This window comes from Protopterus annectens, chromosome 8.part0, assembly GCF_019279795.1.
Source record: "Protopterus annectens isolate FY-2018-M chromosome 8.part0, PAN1.0, whole genome shotgun sequence".
In the NCBI taxonomy this organism is placed as follows: Eukaryota; Metazoa; Chordata; order Ceratodontiformes; family Protopteridae; genus Protopterus; species Protopterus annectens.
In genome coordinates, this window is record NC_056741.1 from 1,380,368,409 (window position 1) to 1,380,390,339 (window position 21,931).

A 21,931-nucleotide genomic window follows, 5' to 3' on the forward strand; every position below is an offset into this window, starting at 1 on the left:
GAACTAGAAAAAATGTGCATCCAGACAAAGAAAAAGGGAAGACTCCTCAGCCAGGAGAGCAAGAAAGAAAAGACTAGAGCAGAGTGGGCAGAAGGGGGAAAGAAATACTGTAACAGTGATGAGAAGGGCATCTACTGTTATGGGAAGATTTTAGTCATCTCTTCTACGTCTTTCCATATCACCGTTGCAATAATCATAACTGAAGGGAAAGTACAAAAGCTTAAGAGGAAACCAGGGAGGAGGACAGCACTTAAGACTTCTCCAGAACCCATGCAGATAGTCCTGGCAAAGCCAGCTCTAGCCCTACTTGTAATGTTTAGTGAAGACATGATCAGAAGACCAAGTAGCAGTCTCAAGGATGGAACTGATGAAGATGGCTGCACATTCTACCTCTCCTAGTGTGAAAAGAAACTCAGTAGAGAAGGCCTGTAAACTTTTGTGTTTCTGGGTAAATTTCAGTAACTAGCTAGTAAGTACACTGCCTGGATGTCAGGAAAAAAGAAATGCAGAGGACCTGAAAGAAAATCAGCTACAAAAAGTGAGGAAAAACATCTGACTGGGAAAAGTTCTGCAGCTGTTCAGCAAAAAACAGTGTAACCTCCAGACTTGACTTCCAGAAGTAACCTAAAGGAAAGTACAAGACAACTGCACAAAGGCCTGGCTAAAATAAACAAAACGCTGATGAATTACATCAACTCAAACAACAAAAGGCAGGAAAAAAATAGAAGTTTTAAACAGATATTCAGATGAGTTGATAAAAAGTACAGTTTTGTACCTACCATAAATGTAGATGTTCGAAGATCCACATTGCTGCAGTCCTAACACTTGGGGTAGTCCGCTGTCCCAGTCGGCCCGAATACCAAAGTATAAGGCTGACGTCGGTCAAGGCGCATTAGTCTGACGTCAGGACGTCAGGGTACAAATGCGCATGACCGACGTCATATCCTCAGTCTTTTCTTGCCCCAGATGTCAGAAGACCCTAACAAGATAAGGCCAAAACCAAAAAACACCAAACACTCCTGTACCAAATATATGTACAATATATACAAATTTACAAAAGTACAGCCCCACCCACACAACCACCCCTAAGCACAGAGGGGAAGGAGGGAGGGTAAATTGGACTGCAGCAATGTGGATCTTCGAACATCTACATTTATGGTAGGTACAAAACTGTACTATGTTCTTCATCCCACATTGCTGCAGTCCTAACACTTGGGTAGAATCCCAAAGCAGAGGTAAGGGAGGCTGGCAAATCATAAAGCAGCAGGAGCTGTCAACATGCCCTGCAAAATAGCCGTGGCAAAACCAGCCCTAGATTTAGAGTAGAGAGGAAGGTGGTAATGCTTAGAGAAAGTATGCACTGAACTCCAAGTAGCTGCCTCCAAAATATCCTTAGTTGCCACCCCTTAGAAATGCTGTTGAAGTGGCAGTAGCCCTAGTGGAATGAGGCCTAATCCCAGCTGGAATCTCCTTGCCATGATGGGAATAACAAAATGCAATGCAAAACCCAATCCACTTAGAAATAGTTTGTTTTGACACAGGCTTGCCCTGAGAACTCAAAGCAAAAGAAACAAACAACTGCTGAGACTGCCTAAAATCCTTAGTCCTGCTTAAATAATAGCGCAACTGCCTGTGTACATCTAAAGTGTGCAAAATCTTTTCCCCTATTTTGGGGATCTGCATAAAAGTAGGCAAATGAATAGTTTGGTTTAAAGCCACACTAGAAACCACCTTAGGCATAAAGGAAGGATTAGTACGTAATGATACCCTATCCTTATGGAAAATCAAAAGGCTCAACCGCCATAAGGGCCTGCAATTCAGAAACCCTTCTTGCAGAAGTAATGGCCAACAAAAAGCAGTCTTCCATGACAAGTATTTCAATTCAGCAGTAGCATGAGGCTCAAAAGGTTGTAGAGTAAGTTTCTCCAACACAAAATTGAGATCCCAAGCAGGAGTAGGAGCTCTACGTGGGGGTCTTATATTCTTTGCCCCTCTAAGAAATTGCTTGAACAAAGGATGAGAAAACAATGGTGGGTCACAATCATAGTGAGCTGAAATTGCTGCAGCATGAATCTTAATGGAAGAGAAAGACAAACCTTTGTCCAATAACTCAGTAAGATATTGAAGAGCCACACTCAAATTAGGCTCAGAAACCTCCAAATCCTTTGCTGCACTCCAAAATAAAAATCTCTTCCATTTTTCTGCGTACACTTTCCTTGAAATAGGTCTTCTGGCTTCCATAATCACATTCAAAACTTGTTGAGGAAGCTGAGACCTGCTGTGGTTCAAAACAGAATATGCCAGGCTGTTAGATGAAGAGATTGAAGCTTGACATTGAGTAGATGACCTTCCCTCTGAGACAATAGGTGTGGAATCAAAGGTAAAGGCCATGGAGGCTTCCTTACCAGACTCCTCAGTAATGGGTACCAGTGTTGCCGAGGCCAATCTGGAGCTATTAAAATCATCCTTGGCTTGTCTTGTCTGACCTTTAGGAGTACCTTTGGGAGGAGAGGCAGAGGTGGAAAGGCATACACATGAAGATTTTTCCAACTGAAAGAAAGAGCATCCACTTTCCAAGCTGTGTGATGAAACCTTTTAGGTGCAAAACTTTGGCAGCTGGTGGTTTAGTGGAGAAGCGAACAGATCTATGTCTGGAGTTCCCCATGACACTGTCAATTTCCGAAATACATGAAGATCCAGTTTCCACTCGTGGGGATCCATGATTTGCCTGCTTAACACATCTGCTAAGGAGTTCTGTGCTCCCGGCAGAAACCTTGCCTGAAGATTTAGTTGCAAGCTGAGCGCAGTCTCCCACAAAATCATTGCTTGCCTGCATAGAGGATAAGAATGTGTTCCCCCTTGTTTGTTGATGTACCACATGACAGTTGTGTTGTCTGTTAGAATCAACACCTGCCCTGGAAGAAGTAACTCCTTAATTAATGCAAACTGGACTGCTAACATCTCCTTCATGTTGATATGTAGATGCTGTAGTCTGGCAGGCCACTTGTCTTGTATCCACTTTCCATTCAGATGAGCTCCCCAAGCTATGTCTGAGGCATCTGTCGTTAGAATCTGACTCGCCTCTGGCTGGGTCACAGAGAGTCCCTTGTTTAGGTGACATTCCTGAGCCCACCACAAAAATTCCTTTTGAATGCAAGGTATTATTTGAATGACAGTGTCCAAATCCTGGCAGTGCTGTGTCCATACATTTTTGAGATACCATTGCAGCTTCCTCATATGCAGTTTGGCATTGGGAAGCACCAGAATACAAGATGCCATGAACCCTAAGGCTTGAAGGACTGTCCTTGCAGTCAGCCCGGACTGAAGAGATAGTTGATGGAAGTAAAGGGAAAGATTCTTTTGTTTGTCCGGGGTTAAAAAGGCCATCTGGGTTGCTGTATTCAGTCTCACACCCAGAAAGCACATGTCTTGAGAGGGTACTAGACTGGACTTTATTTCATTCACAGAATACCCCAGGCATCTTAGCACTGCTATCACATATTCCAAATGCTGAAAAAGGTCTTCCTTTTCTTGAGCCAGAATCAGGCAGTCGTCCAAGTAAGGATAGATTTGCATTCCTTTTAGCCTGAAGTAAGCTATCACTGGAGCCAGAACTTTTGTGAATACTCTGGGCGCAGTAGATAAGCCAAAGGGCAATGCAGAGAACTGATAATGGGAATTCCCAGCTCGAAAACGCAGATACTTCCTGCAACTTAGCCTGATTGGCACATGAAGGTAAGCCTCCTTGAGATCTAAAGTTACCATCCAGTGATCTTTGCCCAGCAGAGGTAAAAGCTGTTGTAACGTCAACATTTTGAACTTGGGAATGTCCAGATAAGTGTTGAGGATAGATAAATCCAAAATTGGTCTCCACGTGTTCCCCTTTTTTGGTACTAGGAACAGGCGAGAATAAAATCCTAGGCCCCTTTCTGGCACAGGAACCGGCTGAATGGCCCCTATTTGGAGTAACAGAGAAATTTGCTTGTGGGCCTCTTTTCTTTGTAGAGGAGGAATGTCTGGCATGCCTTTGAAAGGAGGCAAGGTATGGAAATAAAACCTGTAACCGTGGTGAATGATATCCAATACCCATCTGTCTTGGGTAATTAAACTCCAATTTTCTTTGAAAAGCCAGCCTTCCCCAAAGGTGCTGCCAGGCGAGAAGGCTCTGGCAGCTGAAAAGGCAGGTCATTGGGTCTGCTTACGAAAGGACTGACCCCTGCCCTCACCAGAAGACTGAGCAGGTGAACTCCCTGTTCTAGGCCTAAAAGAACCTTGAGCTCTGCCCCTACCACGTCTAGACCTACCCCTAGACTGGGAATCATAAGAAGGATATGTCCACCCCTTAGTAGGCCAATTTCTACTAAACTTCGGAGGCTGAACCTGCAAAAAATCTTTAACAGTCTGCATAGACTTAGCCTTGTCCTCCATTTTCTTTAAAACTGCTTCCACAGGCGAACCAAACAACACATCAGACTGTAACGGAGCATCCAAAATCCTTGTCTTAACATGCTCAGCTAAATTCTGATCCCTCAGCCAGGCGTGCCTGCGAAGAACAGAACCAGTGGCAGCCACCCTCGAAGAGGCCTGTGCAGCATCAAAACCACATTGCAAGGAATGCTACCCACCTGTTCAGAAACATGCACTAAATCCTGCAACTCTTTACACTCAATACCTTCCGCCAGAGCATCCACCTTAGACTTCAATTGAGAAAGGAGATAATTTTGGTATTTTAACATGTGGAACTGACAATTCAAAGCCCTCATGGCTAAAGTGGAAGAAGTATAAACCTTCTTTCCCCATCTATCCAAAGCCCTTGCCTCTTTATCAGGAGGAACAGGATTTTTAACAACAGAAGCCTTAACACCTTTAGGCCCCTGAGAAACAGTTTCCGGGTCTGCCCTAGGACTCTTAAAAAGATACTTATGAGCTTCAGGCACCCTATAATACCTATCTGGTTTAACTGGGGCAGGAGGCAAAGAATCAGGGTTCAGGAAGCCTCTGCAAAACATCTTCCACCACATCCAGAACAGGAGGTATAGCTAAAGGCCTATGCTGGGGTAAAAATAAAATTCCCTAAGCCTCTTCCTGGAATCAGAGAAATCTTGACCTTCCCATTTAAAATGCTCCCTCATGGAATGAAGAGTTTCTGAAAAAGAAAAATCCTCAGGAGGAGAAGCCGAAGGAGTAGAATCATCTACATCAGAATCAGAATAAGGAGGATACTCCTGTAAGTCTTCAGCCGAAGACTCAGAAGCCTCCGAACACTGCTCAAAACTCTCAAGCTCAGGTTCCACCCTAGGCCTCTTATCAGGTGGGGGCATAGAACCTCTAATCATAGTAATCAAATCTTCTGCCATTTTAAGCATATGTTTCTTAGGCAGAGACCCTGAAGAACTAGGAGAGACACCCACTGAAGTTAAACCTGGCCTGCCTCTCGAAGAAGCCTTGGAAACAGAAGGGGAGGGCCTAACCACCGTAGGAAGGGAGGGGAGAACAGCTACCTGAGAAGCCCCTTCAGCCTGGCCTACCTCCTGAGAGGACACATCTTGTAACAGTAAAGTCTCTCCCTGAGACTCCAAAGAAACTTCTGGCAGAACCTCTGGCTCCACCGAACCTTCTAAAGAACCGACGTCCGGGACAGACGGTTCTTCCAACCTAGGCTTTGCTGCTTTGTCCTTGCGCTTTTAGGAAGCGCCGGAGCATCCGACGGCATTTTATAATTACAACGCTTCCCAAAAACTAACCTGGCACAGTCTAATCTTCTCTTTATAGTGCGTTTGTTAAATCTAGCACAAGAGCGACATCCAACAACGTCGTGCTCAGGCCCTAAGCAAGGTATACACAAGGTATGGTAATCCCTATGAGGTATCTGTTTCCCACAAGAAATACAGTTATTCACTTTTTCTGACATCCGGTTAAATACTGAGGCAAGAAAAACCAAAATATTCTAACGGGTACTTAGCCAACTTTGATTCGGTCTGAAACTCCGACTTCAGAAAATTTCAGAACGCCAACCTGCACTCGCAATACTGCTTCTGCATCGGACCATGCGGCAAAAAAGACTGAGGATATGACGTCGGTCATGCGCATTTGTACCCTGACGTCCTGACGTCAGACTAATGCGCCTTGACCGACGTCAGCCTTATACTTTGGTATTCGGGCCGACTGGGACAGCGGACTACCCCAAGTGTTAGGACTGCAGCAATGTGGGATGAAGAACATCTACAAAAAACAGAGGCTGAAATGAAGAAAAGACCGACTGAATATGAGAATGCTCAAGATGTTTACAAAAAATAATAGAATTATAGGACAGAGTATGTAGGGAAAACCTGGGATTTTCTGCTGTACCAGAGAAGCTGGACGGAACAGACTGTATTAATTTTATGAAAGCACAAATAAGACTGGACTGATATTCCATAGCAGGAGTTGTTAGTTAAAAGGGCACATCATGTGTATGCACCATTCCTGGCAATGGGAAAACAACCTAGACCTTTAGTAGTAAAGATATAATCCTACCAACAGAAGGAGTTGATTCTGACAAAACTGTGGCAGAAGGACGAAGTACTAAAAGTGGGAGACAAAGTACAGTTTTGTACCTACCATAAATGTAGATGTCCGATAGATATGCAACTGCAGTCATAACATATGGGTTGTCCTGCCTCAGGCAGCCCTCGGTCGGCCAAATTCCAAAGTCTGGGTCCGGCGTCGGCTGGTGTCGCCTCCTCTCTGACGTCACCACGGCTGGAGTATAAAGGCATCGGCCGACGCCATCTTCTTCAGTGTTTCTTGCCCCAGATGCCAGGTGCCCTCCTTGGAAGGCTAAATTTGGTAAATGGATAAAAATAATCCCAAACATGCACAACAGTAATAAACAGATACACCATAGGAAATACCCCCAGCTAATGGGAAAAGGGGTAGGGACCCAAAAAGAAGGATACAGAGGGGTAGGAGGGTGGGAAAATCCGACTGCAGTTGCATATCTATCGGACATCTACATTTATGGTAGGTACAAAACTGTACTATGTCCTTCAAGAATGCAACTGCAGTCATAACATATGGGTTGAATACCATAGCCAAGCTGGGGTGGATGGAACTAAGATAAGGATGGTGTAGCTAAAATCCCTGCAGGACTGCGAAGCAAAGCCTGCTCGGGATCTGGAATATAAGGGCAGGTTGTAGTGCTTGGTAAATGTATGCACGGAGCTCCATGTAGCAGCCTCTAAAATGTCCTTTGTTGCCACTCCTCTTAGGAAAGCTGTGGAAGTGGCCATAGCTCTGGTGGAATGTGGCCTAATATTGGCTGGCACACCTTTTCCATGGAAAGAATAGCAGAATCTGATGCAATGTCCAATCCATTTTGAAATTGTTTGTTTGGAGATTGCTTTTCCTTGCACTCCAGCAGCATAGGCTACAAACAGTTGGTCAGACTTTCTGGTGGCCTTAGTTCTGTCCAAGTAGTAACGTAATTGTCTGTGTATGTCCAAAGTATGCAGTAGCTTTTCCCCCCTATTTTGAGGATTGGGGAAGAATGCAGGCAGGTGAATAGCTTGATTTAGAGACACCCTGGAAATAACTTTGGGCATGAATGTAGGATTGGTTCTTAGAGAAACTCTGTCTTGATGAAAAATGAGGAAGGGGGGCACTGCCATGAGTGCCTGTATCTCCGAAACTCTTCTTGCAGATGTGACCGCCAATAAGAAGGCCATCTTCCATGAAAGAAATTGCATTTCTGAACTTGCTGCTGGCTCAAATGGAGGAAGAGTTAATTTTTCCAACACATAATTGAGGTCCCATGCAGGTACTGGCTGTTTTCTGGGAGGTTTGATATTCTTTATTCCTCTTAGAAACTGTCTTAGCAATGGATGAGAAAACACTGGAGGGTCACAGTTGTATTTTGCTGAGATTGCTGAGGCATGAATCTTTATTGAAGAGTATGAAAGTCCAGTATGAAGTAGTTCTGCCAAGTATTCTAAAATCTGAGGTATACTCGGTAATGCTGTGTCCTGACCCCTGTTGGCATTCCAGATGCTGAATCTCTTCCATTTGGCTGAATATGCTTTTCTTGTGGAAGGCCTGCGTGATTCCAGCAGGATTTCTTGAACCGAGTTTGATAGAGAGTTAAGAGGAGAAATCATGTTAGCCTCCAGGCTGTCAGATGTAATGATTTCAGGTCTTGATGTACAGTCCTGTAATTGAGTTGTGTTAAGAGCAGGGGCCATAGGGTCAGAGGCCATGGTTTGGTCCAAGTTATGGTCAATAGCAATGGGTACCAGTGCTGCCTTGGCCAGTCCGGAGCTATCAAAATACCTGTTGGTTGTTCTGCTTTGATTTTCAGTATCACCTTGGTCAGCAGAGGCAGAGGAGGGAATGCATAAATTTTTAGAGAGTTCCAGCTGAAGGAGAGAGCATCCGTCTTCCAGGCTAGAGGATGGTGAGTCCTTGTGCAGAACTTTTTCAGGTGATGATTTAAGTGGGAGGCGAAAAGATCTACATCCGGTCTTCCCCATGTCTTTGTCAGTTGAGAGAAAATGTGAGGATGCAGCATCCATTCGTGTGGATCCATGAAATTTCTGCTCAGGTTGTCCGCCAGTACATTGTTCTTGCCTGGTACAAACTGGGATTGTAAATGTATCTTCAGGCTCAGGGATTTTTCCCAGAGAAGCATTGTTAGTCTGCAGAGGGGATAAGAATGGGTGCCTCCCTGCTTGTTTATGTACCACATGACAGTGGTGTTGTCTGTCCTTATCAGTAAATGCCCTTGTTGTAGTGATTTTTCGAAAGTCTCGATTGCATGTATCACTGCCAACATTTCCTTTTGGTTTATGTGCAGATGTCTTTCCTTTGGGGTCCATTGCCCTTGAATGCATCTGTCCTCCATGTGCGCCCCCCATCCATGGTCTGAGGCGTCTGTTGTAATCATTTGGCCTGCTTGAGGTCTGTTGAAAGACATGCCTATGTTTTGCTGACTGGCTTGAGCCCACCATAAAAATTCTTTTTGCAGACATGGAATAAGTGGGATTATGTCCTCTAGGCTTTGGCTGTGTTGAGACCATAAGTTTTTTAAATACCATTGCAGCTTTCTCATATGAAGTCTTGCCAAAGGTATCAGAAGGATGCAAGATGCCATGAACCCCAGGGCCTGCAGGATTTTCCTTGCAGTCAGCTGGGAGAGTTTTGCTAGGCCTTTGAAGTACTCTGGTAAATCCTGCTGTTTTTCCTCTGTGAGGTAGGCCATTTGGTTTTCTGTGCCCAGTTTGGCTCCTAAGAATATAATCTGTTGGGATGGTAGTAGTTTTGACTTCTGAATGTTGACTGTGTATCCCAAGGCCTGCAGCAGATGCATGACATACTCCAAATTTTCTTTTAAGGTTTGTTTGCTGTCTGCTTGTATGAGGCAGTCGTCCAAGTAGGGGTATATTTGAATCCCCTGTAGTCTGCAGTGTGCCACTACTGATGCCGGGCATTTCGTGAACACTCTGGGCGCAGTAGATAAGCCAAACGGCAATGCTGAGAATTGATAATGCTCTGTCCCTGCAAGAAATCTGAGGTATCTTCTGCAGCTTTGTCTGATAGGGACATGCAGGTATGCCTCCTTGAGGTCCAGAGTGACCAGCCAAGACCCCTTGCCCAGCATGGGAAGGAGTTGCTGCAACGTCAGCATTTTGAACTTTGGCACTATGAGAAAAGTGTTTAGAGATGACAAGTCCAGTATGGGTCTCCATTTGTTTTCTTTTCTTGGAACAAGGAACAGCCTAGAATAAAATCCCTGGCCTTGCTCCTGAGGAGGAACCCTTTCTATTGCTTTTATACTTAACAGCTTGGAAACTTGAGAGAGTGCCTCTGCCCTTTGATGATGTGTGGCAGGTTTGGCATGCCTTGTCTTATTGGTAATGTGTGGAAGTGGAATCTGTAACCTTTGTCTATCATATCCAGAATCCAGTTGTCCTTGGTTAAAATATGCCAGTTTTATGAGAATAAGGATAATTTTCCACCCAAGGGTGCTTCTCTTTGAACCCTTGTAGGCGGTATGAAAATCAAGTCATTGCGATTGTCCTTGTGGTGCAGCTGAACTGTCTGTACCACTTCTTTGATTTGGAGGTTGCCATTGGCGTCCCCTGTAAGATCCTCGGTATTGCCCTCTACCTTGGGCATGTCTGCTTTTTCCCCTTTGAAACTTGTCTGAGCCGGGGAAGGACCAATTCTTTGAGGGCCAGTTTCTGCTGAATCTGGGTGGCTGAACCTGAAGGAAATCCTTGACTGTCTGTACTGACTTTGCTTTTTCCTCTATGGATTTCAATACATCTTGTGCATTAGCACCAAAAAGTTTCTGTTTTTCCAAAGGTGTATCAAGTAACTTTACTTTAACATGGTCAGGCAAAGACTGATCCTTTAACCAAGCATGTCTACGTATCACAGCCCCAGTCATAGCTGCCCTACATGAAGCTTCCAGTGCATCATAACCACACTGAAGAAAATGGTTATTAACCTGCTGAGTGTTATGTATACGATCCTGCAATGCCTTTTTATCAATAGGCTCAGGAGAGGCTAACTTTTTCTGTAAATCATCCAGGAGAAAATCCTGGTACTGAAACATGTGAAAAAGGCAATTTAGTGACCTCATGGCCAGGGTAGTAGAAGTATATACTTTTTTACCCCATCTCTCCAGGGACCTTGCTTCCCTGTCTGCTGGCAGTGGGTTCTTGGCAGAGGAGGTAGCCACTCCCTTGGGGCCCTGTGAAATAGTTTCTAGATCCACAGAGTGGGCCTTAAAAAGGTGCTTGTGGGTGTCAGGGACCCTATAATACCTGTCCGGCTTGACAGGAGCCGGAGGAAGAGAGTCAGAGTTAGCACTGGAGTCAGAGAAAACATCATCCAAAACATCCATAACAGGTGGAATAGCTAAAGGCCTGTGCTGGGGAAGCTTGAGGAAGGTACGAAGCCTTTTCCTGGAGTCAGAGAATTCCTGACCCTGCCATTGAAAATGTTCCCTCATGGAATGCAGGACTTCACCAAATGAGAAATCCTCTGGAGGGGAGGCAGAGGGAATTGATTCCTCAGCATCAGAGTCCTCGTAGGCCTGGAAGGATTCTACTTGGGTATCAGAATGTTCAGAATCCCCAGAGGCTTCATCCGAAGAGAGGTTGTCTGCCTGCTCAGTTCTGGGCCTTTTCTCTGCAGGTGGCTGGGAACCCCTCTCCGGATGAGGCTGAGACCCCCTGATAAGGGAAATAAGATCAGCAGCCAGAGACATGATTTGCTTATCAGAAGAAGGGGCCTGAGCAGTAGGTCTAGGATGGGCCTTGGCCTGACTGGCGGCCTTAGCACGTGCAAAGGCCTTGATGGACATGGATACAGGAGGCCTAGCAGCCCCACGTGCAGGCGTAACCTTGTCCACAGAAATGGTGTCGGGTATGTCCAGAACTTCGGTTTCCGGATCAACAACCGGCACCAGAGAGATCTCCGAGACCGAAGGTCGTGTTAACGCTGTGTCGTCGGCCTGGAGCAGTAGATTTACCACTTCCGAAGGAACCGGAGCACTAGCAGAGGGTTTGGGAGTAGCATCGGTAGTGGACGCGGGCCGAGGATGTCGGTCCCGGTCCTTGCATTTTTTAGCAGATTGGGTAGTCGGTTGATCCGACGGCATGATATACGCGAAAGATTCACCGAAAAAGTCCTCGGCGAATTCTGCCCGGCGCCTGAGAGTGCGCTTATTAAAGCAGGCACAGGCAGCACAGGCCGAGACGTCGTGGTCTGGGCCCAGGCAAGGAAGGCAGAGAGAATGGAAGTCCTTATGAGGTATTTGTTTACCACAAGACAAACAATTATTAACTTTCTCAATTTGTTCTGACATCGGCTGAGGCAAGAATAAATGTTCCCCAACGGGGTACTTAGCTTTTAGATGACTTCGGTACTGAAAACACAGGAGCTGACCGACCGGCACTTGCGAACTGCTTCGGGCACCACGCGGCAAGAAAGACTGAAGAAGATGGCGTCGGCCGATGCCTTTATACTCCAGCCGTGGTGACGTCGGAGAGGAGGCGACACCAGCCGACGCTGGACCCAGACTTTGGAATTCGGCCGACCGAGGGCTGCCTGAGGCAGGACAACCGACCGAGGGCTGCCTGAGGCAGGACAACCCATATGTTATGACTGCAGTTGCATTCTTGAAGGACATCATAGCATTTGTGGAGAATGATAACTCACTGTACATCAGGCAGAAGAGGAATAAATTGATTCCACTATTCAGGGAATTTCAAGAAACAGGTGTGAGATTCAAACTGCTGTGCCCAGCTATCTTAAAAATATTCTTCCCTGGAGGGACAAAATAATTTTTGAAGTACATTCTAAGGAGGAAATAAAAATATATGTCCAACAAAAACTGAGCTGTAAAACAGAAGATGAATCTGCTTCTTGTTCTTCTGTCAATAAAAATTGCAGACAGGCCGTGCCGGTGAAACCTTTTTCAATATTTCAATGGAAATTCTGGAGAAAAGTAAGAGACCATGCGAGCTGAACTAGAAGAATTGAGAGTATATTGGAAATGAAGCAGACACAGTATGTGGAAAATGGAGATAAACAGAAATAAACCCAGTAACTTGTAAATTGACAAATGTGGGATTACAAAGCAATAATTATATTTGTGAAATAAGACTGAACAAGAAAATCTGGAAATACTGGACTTTTTGAACTTGTGGGGGACTCTAAAGCATATGCCCTAATTCATGTCATTAATGTTCAGAAAAATACTTGGGGAGGGGAAGAGGAGGGAGAAAGTTAACTGTAAGTAAAAAAAAATCTTAATATTACTATTTTTATTTTAAATGCAACGGGGATATTATTGTAAACAGGTGCTCCTGTTTTTTTTCTTTCCCCCTTCTCCTTGTTCAGTTGTAAGAAATGTAGGTACTGCAACGTAAAAAGAAAAAAATTATGTGCTTTTTCTTGCATGGGGGGAATGGCTGGATTAAGGCATTTAGTCTGAGCTAGAAACAGGTTTTAAGAGAAAGCAAGTAAATGAAAAAGAATATTTAAATATTACATGGCTTTTTTCCAGCAAACAACTGCATGCTTAGTAGCAATTCTTTACCTGGTCCATATGTCTTCATGGAGACAATCTGATAAAGAGAAAGTGGCTACCATCTGATAAAGACAAACTGGGTAGAAAAAAAGAGAGAAATTCACTAGGAGATAATGTTCTCTGAAAGTATTCAGGTGTTTTCTCTGCTGGGAGAACTATAAAGACAATACAAGACAAAACCAGACAGCACTTAGTAGAAGCACAGGCTGCACCATGCGTCTTAGCATGAATAACCTTTCCCTTAGGTTAACTCAAACCTCTGAGTGTACCTGTACGTTTGGGACATTTGCTCCTATTAGGAGGGTAAAAGTACAGTTGTGTACACTTACCATAAATGTAGATGTTCAAGTGTATTCACTGTTGCAGTCATTACACTTGGGTTATCCTGCTGGCAGGCTACTCTCAGTCAGCCTGAGTTCCAAAGTCTAGGTCCAGCATCGGTTGCTGTCACCTCTTCCCTGACGTCAGTTTGCCAGGGGTATAAAAGATGCAGCCGACACCATTTTCTTCAGTTTTTCTTGTCCCAGATGTCAGGTGCCCCAAAAAAGGTAGGCTAAAAATATAGTAATAAAACATGCATGCACCAAAATATATGTTATACCTTCATCCACAAGCAAATACACCACAGAGGTTCTATAGATTAGAGAAGTGCAGATAAGTTCCAGCAAAGATAAGGGGGATGGTGGATGGGTTATCTGGACTGCAACAGTGAATACACTCGAACATCTACATTTATGGTAAGTGTACACAACTGTACTATGTTCTTCGTGTTTCACTGTTGCAGTCATTACACTTGAGTTGAATCCCAAAGCTATGGTTGGGAGGATGGAGCTAAATAGCATTAGGAGCGGCTATGAGGCCCTGCAAAATTGCAGTGGCAAAGCCTGCCCTGGATTTAGAGTAGAGTGGTAAATGATAGTGCTTTGTAAAGGTGTGCACTGAACTCCAGGTAGCAGCCTCTAAAATGTCTTTGGTTGGTACTCCCCTGAGGAAGGCTGCTGAAGTGGCTGTTGCTCTGGCTGAATGTGGCCTAATACCCTTAGGCACTGGCTTGCCATGTTGAAAATAGCAGAAATGAATGCAGTGGCCTATCCACTTTGAAACAGTCTGCTTAGAGATAGCCTTTCCTTGTGATCCTGCAGCATATGCCACTAGTAGTTGCTCAGTCTTTCTGAAAGCTTTGGTTCTGTTCAAGTAGAAGCGTAGCTGTCTGTGTATGTCCAAATAATGCAGAATTCTCTCCCCCTTATTCTGTGGGTTTGGATAAAAAGTAGGCAGATGAATGGTTTGGTTAGGGGCCACACTGGACACTACCTTAGGCATAAATGTCGGGTTTGTCCTCAGAGAAACCCTGTCTGGATAAAAAATGATAAAAGGTTCCACAGCCTTGAGTGCCTGTAGCTCTGAGACTCGCCTTGCAGAGGTTATTGATAGGAGCAGAGCTGTCTTCCAAGATAAAAATTTTATATCAGCTGTAGCGGCTGACTCAAAAGGAGGCAGGGTGAGTTTTTCCAAAACATAATTGAGGTCCCATGCAGGTATTTGTGATCTCCTTGGAGGCCTTAAGTTTTTGGCTCCTCTGAGGTACTGCTTTAACAAAGGAGGAGAAAAGATTGGTGGCTCTGTATTGTAATGAGCCGAAATGGCAGAGGCATGAATTTTAATTGATGAAGAGGATAGGCCTTTGTCTAGCATCTCAGTTAAGTATTGCAAAATACCATTTTCCGGCGTAAGATTTTCTGGTACTAGGCCTTCTGGCCTCCAAAATGACATCCATCACAGCTTTAGTGAGAGGTGCGTTTCGTATGACTACATTATCCGCCAAGCTGCCAGACTTAAGGTCTTGAGTTGGCTGTGTAAGATCTGATTGTTTTGTTGGGACAGTAGATGAGGTATTTGAGGTTAGGTCCAAGCCAGGCATTCAGACAAGTTCCTTAGGATTGGATACCAGTATTGGCGTCAGTCTGAGGCAATCAGTATCATCTTTGGCTTCTCTTGTCTGACCTTTAGGAGTACCTTGGGGAGGAGAGGCAGCAGAGGAAAGGCATATACTGCTAAGGTTTTCCAGTTGAAAGATAGGGCGTCCACTTTCCATGCTTGTCTGCGATAAGTCCTTGTGCAGAATCTTTCTAGTTGGTAGTTGTGAGGAGAAGCAAATAGATCTATATCCGGGCATCCCCAATTCCTTGTTATCATGCTGAAGACTTGTGGATCCAATTTCCACTCATGGGGATCCATGAGGTTTCTGCTTAGTTTGTCTGCCAGAGTATTTATCTTTCCTGGCAGGAATTGTGCCTGCAGATGTACTTGGTAAGTCAATGCTGTGTCCCACAAAGTCATGGCCAGTCTGCAAAGGGGGTAAGAATGTGTGCCTCCCTGCTTGTTTATATACCACATGACCGTGGTGTCTGTCTTTATCAGTAGTTGTCCCGGATGAAGTAGGTCCTTGAAGGCTGTCAGGGCATTCTGAACAGCTAGCATCTCTTTTTGATTGATATGCAGATGTTTGGTTGATGGACCATGTGCCTTGAATACATCTTCCTGCCATGTGGGCCCCCCAGGCGTAGTCTGATGCATCCATTGTTAATGTCTGCCTGGCTGGGGGTAAAGTGAATGGCTGTCCTTTGTTCTGGTGACAAGCCTTCGCCACCATCGAAACTCCTGCTGCAGGCAGGGAATGAGGGTAATTATAGTTTCCAGGCTGTGGCAATGTTGCGCCCAAACACTATTTAGGTACCACTGAAGTTTCCTCATATGCAGTCTTGCATATGGAATTAGTAGAATGCAGGATGCCATGAAGCCCAAAGCCTGCAGAATTTTTCTTGCAGATAACTGGGCCTTTGTTGCCAATAGTTTGAAATATGTAGTCAGTTGCCTTTGTTTGTCTGGCGTGAGATAAGCCATCTGGGCAGTTGTATTTAAGCTTTCACCCAGGAATATTATCTCCTGAGAGGGTACTAGTTTTGATTTCTTTTTGTTGACTGTGTACCCTAGGCCTGTTAGAAATCTCTTTACAAATGCCAGATGCTGTAGTAGAATGTCCTTGTTCTCTGCCTGAATGAGGCAGTCGTCCAAGTAAGGATATATTTGTATTCCTCTTTGTCTGCAGAATGCAATTACTGGTGCCAGGCACTTTGTGAAGACCCTGGGTGCAGTAGATAAGCCAAAGGGCAGTGCAGAGAATTGGTAGTGAATTGAGCCAGCTTTGAATATGAGGTATCTTCTGCATGTTTGTCTGATTGGGACATGCAGGTATGCCTCTTTTAGGTCTAAAGTCACAAGCCAAGCCTTCTTGCACAGCATGGGCAGTAGAGTTAACATTTTGAATTTTGGTATATCCAGATATGTGTTTAGAATAAATAGGTCCAGTATTGGTCTCCAGGTCTTCTTGAATAAAATATTTGTCCTTGCTCTTGCTCTGGTACTTGTTGAATGACCCTCATGTCCATGAGGGATAAGACTTGTTTTTGTGGCTCTGCCCATTGATGTTTTGGCAGGTCTGGCCAGCCGTTTGTCCTTGGCAGGGTATGGAAGTGAAACTTGTAGCCTTGTGACACTGTGTCTAGGACCCATTTGTCCTGGGTTATTACGTGCCAATTTTGAGAAACAAGTGCTAGTTTTCCCCCTAAAGGTGCTGCCAGAAGATAAGTGCTTGTTGCAGGCAGGGGGAAGTCATTGGGACTGTTTCCTGTCTGGCTGTGATTTGTCTTCTCCACTTTTGAAGGTAGAAGCACCCCATTGTTTAGACCTGTACGAACCTCTGGGCTGGGATCTGCCTCTAAGGTATCTGGAACTGCCCCTTTGTGGTCTGTCTGACACTGGAAAGGACAAATTCTTTGTAGGCCAGTGTCTGCTAAATCTTGGAGGTTGTACCTGTAAAAAATCCTTAACCGTTTGCATAGATTTAGCTTTGTCCTCCATTTTCTTTAACACTTCTTCTGCTTTAACACCAAACAAGGTATCGTGCTGTAATGGAGCATCTAATAATTTTGCTTTGACATGGTCAGGCAGATTTTGTTCCTTTAACCAAGCATGCCTTCTGATGACAGAACCCGTAACAGCAGCCCTGCAGGAGGCCTCCAAAGAATCAAAACCACATTGCAAAGTATGCTTTCCAACTTGTTCAGCTGCATGCAATAAATCCTGCATTTCTTTGTTTTCTGCACATTCAAAATTTATCAACATTTTCTGTGTAAGCAGTGACATAATATATTGCTGATATTTGAGCATATAAAACTGACAATTTAAAGCTCTTACAGCCAAGGTAGCAGAGGTGTTGATCTTCTTCCCCCCCATCTGTCCAATGCCCTAGAATCCCTGTCAGAGGGGGTAGGGTTTTTTGCAGTGGATGCCTTGATCCCTTTGGGACCCTGAGAGATAGTTTCTGGGTCAGCAGCAGGGTTTTTGAAAAGGAATGTATGAGAGGAACCCTGTAGTACCTGTCCGGCTTAACAGGAGCTGGAGGTAAGGAGTCAGGGGTCAGACTGGACTCTGAAAATACATCATCTACAATGTCTAACACAGGAGGAATAGCTAGGGGCCTGTGTTGTGGGAGTAAAAGGAAGTCTCTGAGCCTTTTCTTAGATTCTGAATAATCTTGGGTCTCCCAGTGGAAATGTTCCCTCATGGTATGCAAGGTTTCCCCAAAAGAGTAATCTTCAGGAGGAGAGGCTGAAGGGATAGATTCTTCAACATCAGAATCCTCATAGGGAGGAAGAGGGTATTCCTGATCAGAAGGGGAATCAGATGAAATGGAAACCTGATCTGAAGATTCATATTCTGTCTCTTGCCTAGGCCTTTTATCAGGAGGGGGATGGGAACCCCTGATCAAAGTAATTAAGTCTTCGGCCATTTTGAGCATCTGTTTTTTGGGCATGGAGGCCTGACCATGAGGCTGTTATACTTGTTTCTTTGTCTTTAAAGGTGCTTTAGTCTTTGCCTTTGTAGCTGGAGTCATTTTAATGTATAATTGAGTGGGTCTGAAAACACCCTCAGAAGCCGATGCCTGCTCAGTGGCTCTGGACCCATCTGAGGGAATACTCTCCGAAGGTCCTATACCTTGACCTTCCAGCAGCCTAGTCAACTCCACGTGGGAGTCTGTAGCGGCCTGTGGGTCCAAAGTAGCGGGTGTCAGGGGCTGCGAAAGTGCCTCACTGAGAACCAGCAACTGGCTTAGAGGAAGCCTCGTCATTGGTTTTGTACCTCGGATGCCTGTCCTTTTCTTTTTCTTTGCGTTTCTTGTGAATTCCAATAGTCAGATGGCTATCCAACGGCATCGTGTAATTAAATCTTCTGCCAAAATAGTGAAATGTAAAATTGTACCGATGCTTAATAGTGCGTTGGTTAAATCTAGCACAAAACCGACAACTAGCAACGTCGTGATCAGGGCCTAGGCAAGGAATACAGTAAGGATGAAAGTCCTTATGAGGTATTTGCTTCCCACAAGAAATACAATTATTAACTTTTTCTGACATTGGTCTGGAGCAAGAAAAAAAATTTCCCCAACGGGGTACTTAGCTTTTATTGAAGACATTGGATCTGAAATTCGAACAAGAAAATCTCAGGAGTCGGCCGGCCGGCACTTGCAAACTGCTTCTGCTTCGGGCACCGCATGGCAAGAAAGACTGAAGAAAATGGAGTCGGCTGCATCTTTTATACCCCTGGCGCATTGACGTCAGGGAAGAGGCGACAGCAACTGACGCCGGACCTAGACTTTGGAACTCAGGCCGACTGAGGGTAGCCTGCCAGCAGGATAACCCAAGTGTAATGACTGCAACAGTGAAACATGAAGAACATCCTTCAGTATATGAAGACGTACATAGTTTTGTGCTAGTATTAAGTTAATAGGTTATAGGGGGGTACTGAGGGGTGTTAGTATTTTTATTTGAGGGCTTTCAATAAAACAAAAAGTTTTGTATGATGTGACATAGGCCCAAATGGCTATGACAACAAATAACTGTATAAATATTCAACCTGCCAAACAGTGTATGCATGTAAAACAAACGCTGGAGCTAGACATTTAACAAAAAAGCCGTTACACATAAAAGGTGGGAATAATAACTTTTTAATGCAACTATGCCTTCTGTAATGTCTTTAAATGTCAATGGTTTCACAGATAAAAAAAGAGTAGTGAACTATATTAAAAGATGTAAAGTGCAAATAGCTATGATACAGGAGACACACTTGAAAAGGCTTAAACGTGAATTTGATAAAAAAAGGGTTTCAGGGTGGTTGTTCAGCAGAATACATGGGACAAAGGAAAGAAGGAGTGCTTATATTAATTGCAAGAGGAGCTCCAAAAGTGATAGAAGTGGATAAAACAAATGACAATGGCAGATGTGTAGTATTAAGGGGCTACTGGCAAGGGAGGAGGTAATTACACTGGCATGTATTTATATCCATCAAAAATGCTATAATGTAGCTTAGGAAAATTCTGGGAGAAAATCAGCTTTCAGCAAGGAATACTACTCACAGGTGAGGACTCGAACTAAATTTCCAGCAGTGAAGATATGCCTGGGGGCTCAGAAGGGAAAGTATAACAAAACAGGGTAGATTTTTTGAAGAAATTTTTGAAAATATTTGGCATGAAAGATGTGAATTCATTAATAGGAGTTTGAAGTGAATTTACATATTCCCCAAGATACAAAAACTGGGCTAGGCTAGACAGAATTTACACTTAGAAAGGAACATATGCATTTAACTGAAGGTCTCGATACACACCCAATAACTTTCAGATCACGCACCAATAATAACTAAAATAAAATCACAGGGTAATGAAATAAAAATGAGACACTGGTGCTTGCCCACCTATCTGTTGAAAAGAGAGGAATGGGTAGTGGAAATTATTCAGAAGCTACTAGAGAAGATAGACATTTCTTCTGAAAATATAGCTAGGGAGTAGGATAAACATAGTGGAGTTTAAAAATAGGGTGAAAATAACAGAAAGGGAGATATGGTTAAAAAGGAACACAAATTATTTAGAGGAACTGACAAATGTTAAAAGTATTGTAGAATAGGGGGAATCCCGCAGAAAAAAGGAAGAGCAGCAGCTACAGAATGCTAAACAGAAAATAAGACACTACATGAGTTTAGAAAGCTTGCTGTTAAAGAACTGTTTTTTGATAACTCTACATCACAAAAACTTTTAGCACAATGACTCAGGCAACAGAAAGTAGAAGGGGCTGTCGCCAAGCTTAAGGAGCCTAAAACAAGGAATGAAACGAGATCCTGTAGAGGTATAATACATATTTCAGAAATTTTATCAAAGTCTGTATAAAGCAGAAAAATATGGAAATAAGAAAAGATACAAATGGAAATGTTTATGGAAGAATTTAATATGTCAAGGTTAGAGGTAGATGAAGCTCAATTACTAACAGGATATGAGGTGATGAGATAAAAATGGTAGTGTATAACCAATCTACAGGAATGCCCCCAGGAATATGGTATTCCTGTGGAAGTTTGGAAGCTAGGAGGAAAAACACCTGACAAAGATCTGGAAAGTTTTGTTTAACAGTATTTTAATAGAAGGAGAAGTACAAACATCCTGGAAAAAGGCAGTGGTAGCTGTAATACCTAAACAGGGTAAGGAACCAGCTTCATACAGGCCCATTCAATACTGAACCATGATTATAAAGTATTTATGTCTATTATAATGACTAAAAGAATGGCAAAAGTAATGCCAACATTAATAGATATGGACCAGTGTGCTTTTGTGGAGGGGGGGCAAATGTTTGACATTAATAAAACATTGATGATCCAGACAGAAGCAGAATGCAAGAAAATGCCACTGTTGTTAGTGGGTCATGATGCAGAGAAAGCATTTGACAGAGTAATCTGGGACTTTATGAGCATGGCAATGGAAGCATTTACATTGGCAAAGAAAGAGCAGGAAAGTACAGTCGTGTACCTAACATAAATGTAGATGTTCGAGTGTATTCACTGTTGCAGTCATTACACTTGGGTTATCCTGCTGGCAGGCTACCTGCAGTCGGCCTGAATTCCAAAGTCCTGGTCCGGCGTTGGTTGCTGTCACCTCTTCCCTGACGTCAGTGCACCAGGGGTATAAAAGATGCAGCCGACGCCATTTTCTTCAGTTTTTCTTGCCCTAGATGTCAAGTGCCCCCAAAAGGGTAGGCTAAAAAACATTGCTTATAAAAGCATGCACTAAAATAAACAATACCTTCATCTACAAGCAAATACACCACATAGGTTGTATAGGATAAAGAAGTACAGATAAGTCCCAGCAAAGAAAGGGGGATGGTGGGTGGGTAACCTGGACTGCAACGGTGAATACACTCGAACATCTACATTTATGGTAGGTACACAACTGTACTATGTTCATCGTGTTTCACTGTTGCAGTCATTACACTTGGGTTGAATCCCAAAGCTGAGGTGGGGCGGCTGGGTCTAAACAGAATTAGGAGTGGCTATAAGGCCCTGCAGAACTGCAGTGGCAAAGCCTGCTCTGGATTTAGAGTAAAGAGGTAAGTGGTAGTGCTTAGTAAAAGTGTACACTGAAGTCCAAGTTGCAGCCTCCAAAATATCCTTGGTTGGTACTCCTCTGAGGAAGGCTACTGAGGTGGCTGCTGCCCTGGTAGAATGTGGTCCAATGCCCATAGGCACTGATTTGCCATGTTGTGAATAGCAGAAATGAATGCAGTGTCCTATCCATTTTGAAATAGTCTGCTTTGAAATAGCCTTTCCTAGTGATCCTGCAGCATATGCCACTAACAGTTGTTCAGTCTTTCTGAAAGCTTTAGTTTTGTCCAAGTAGAAGTGTAGCTGTCTGTGTATGTCCAAAGAATGCAGAAGTCTCTCCCCTTTATTCTGTGGGTTTGGGTAAAAAGTAGGCAA

General features: G+C 43.9%; 1 protein-coding gene across 1 annotated transcript in view; it reads right to left on the minus strand.

The window, feature by feature from the left end:
* SIDT2 (SID1 transmembrane family member 2) overlaps window positions 1-21,931 on the minus strand; it is a 1,446,738-nt gene that overhangs the window by 101,355 nt on the left and 1,323,452 nt on the right. The window lies entirely within an intron of this gene.